The following is a 2,604-nucleotide window of genomic DNA, read 5'->3' as shown; positions in this document are numbered from 1 at the left end:
CTACAAAAATGACACCAGCTAACAATCTAAACAACAGAGAAGAGGCTACCTTAAATGCCCTCCCCTGATAATGAGATTGATGACTGACTTATATGCCACCCTATAGCCCTCATCCAGCAGCTGGTGGAAGTAAAAGAAGTAAAAGAAGACACCCATAACTAATCACCGAACTGAACTGGAACCCAGATGCAGAGTGAAGAGCAAAGGGGTCCAGGCCAGGCTGGTAAAACCCACAGAAACAGCTGACCTGAACATTGGGGAACTCTTGCTCCCCAGACTGATAGCTGAAATAACAGCGTGGGACTGGCAGACCCCAGGAACATGGGTTGCAGTGAGGAAACCTCGGAAATCTACAGGACCTCCTGTAGTAGTTCAGTACTTATCCCTAGCATAGGTGTGGACTTTGGGAGCCCATTCCATATAGAGGAATACTCCCTGAACCAAGACACACGGGGGTGGGCCCCTAGGCCAAAGGATACAATAGACTCTGATGACATCCTATGGAAGGCCTCACCACCCAGGGGGAACAGAAAGAATATGTGATAGATAGGGTTTTAGTTGGGGAGGGGTGGTAGGGGAGGACTAGAGGGAGAAGGGAACTAGGATTGTCATGTAAAACAATCCTGTTTCTAATTCAAATAAAAAAAATCTGAAAAAAAGAGTCTCCACAGCCCACAGAAACAGGTCATTATTGAATAGGGCCAGTGATATGCACACTGGCAAGCTCCCAGCATGGAGCTACCATGGCTGCAGCCTCTGATGCTTGCCCTGTTGGAAGATGGAGAACATGGGGCAGTGAAGCTGCTACAAGCACAAAGGTGGAGCCTGGGAGCCTTCGGTAGGCAAAGGGCAGGGAGTTATAGAGCAGAGAGGACCTAACACAGATTCTGCCCCCCAACAATGCCCTGCCTAGCCTCAATATCAACTGGACTCTCGGCAACAGCAGGATATCCAAGATGAGTCTTGGCAATGTTCCAGTATTTATGGTGTCTCAGAGGCCAAACCAGACCAACAACTCTTTGCGATGATGAATGTTTATATGTAAATATATAATGTAATTTGTATTACAAATTTGTATATATTTATGTATATATGTATAATTTGTATATATGTGTGTGTATATTATGTGACGACACACTGTACTTTCCAGTGCCACCATAATGAATGAATATGTGATGGAGAGGTGGGAAAGATGGAGGAATGGAGTGGTGAGTGCGTGGTGGAGAGAGGCTGAACTAGATACAAGATGGTGGTGACAGGTGTGAGAGAAAGCTGTTGTAGATAGGGGAACATGTCCAAGCTAAGAACAGGCAACAGAGTAGTATGCAGTAGCCTGGAGCTTGCACAGACTCAATCCCTGAACAGGCTGCCCTGCTGCACCATCACCCTGGTACTGAGCAAAGATGGGATGTCAGAGATGGAGAACAGCTCATTTTCTGGATTAGACCTCCTGGAAAGACCACTTTGGTCTGTGCTGGCCATTGAGGCCATGTTGGTATCTATGGTCTGCTGCCCAAAGGTGTGTTGACGTCTGAGGTTCATGTGGATATCAGTGGTGTGGGTTGCCACTAGAGTCCATGTGGATATCCTAGGTCCTTGCTGCTGTTGGAGACCAGGTGAACTTCTGTAGTGTGTGTTACTATAGAAGGCCATATTAGTGTCCATGGTCCAGATTGCTGCCAAAGGCCATGTGGATGCCAGTGACCTGTAATACTATCTAGAGCCATATCTGGGTCCTCACTCCTACTGCAGTCAGGGGCTATGTTGCTATCTGTGGCTCATATTACCACTGAGAGCCATTCAAATATCCTTAGTCTGTGCTGCTGTCTGAAGATGATGATTGATATCCATGCTGATATCCACCAGGAGCCATGCTGAAGTGGATGCACTGTGCAGCCACCTGAGGCCAAGTTGATGTCCTTGGCTTATGCAACAGCCGAGGTTCTTGGATGGTATCCATGATTTGTGCTCAATCCTGAGACCATATGAATGTCTTTTGTCTGGGCTGTCACCAGAAATCATGTATAAGTCTATGATTCATGTTCCTCTTGGCTGTAAAGGCCAAGGAAGCTACTTTTGCAGTGGCATCAATGACAACAGACTCACAGTTGATAAAGAGGGATATAGAAGGCTTCTGTGACATCCTCTACTCCCCCCACAATACACACACACACACACACACACACACACACACACACACACACACAAAGTAGCAGCCTAGACAGGAAACCATCGAACTCTTAAAAACTATGAACAGGATGCTGAATTGTAGCTTTCTACAACTGATAGCCTCTGGCAGGGTTGGTCGTAGTGAAGAACCCAGTTTCCTTTAAGGGTCTGGTGCTGTGTGTTTGACGGTACTCTAGTAAGTATATGAGCGGCAAAATTGGACTTTTGAGGGTTTTTTTCTTTTGTTTTGAGGGAGGTAGGACACGAGGGTATGGAGTGAACCTCAGAGGACTGGGTGCTTGATGTGAAATCCCTAATTAATCAATCAAAATATTATGTTTGAAAAATAAATTCTTATGAATTTTCTAATCTATGATCAAAAGTTTAACCTTCCATTCAGAGCTAGAGTACAGCAGTGGAGCCAGTGGATATGCT

This window comes from Cricetulus griseus (genome assembly GCF_003668045.3).
Source record: "Cricetulus griseus strain 17A/GY chromosome 1 unlocalized genomic scaffold, alternate assembly CriGri-PICRH-1.0 chr1_0, whole genome shotgun sequence".
NCBI lineage: Eukaryota > Metazoa > Chordata > Mammalia > Rodentia > Cricetidae > Cricetulus > Cricetulus griseus.
This window is presented reverse-complemented; position numbering follows the sequence as displayed.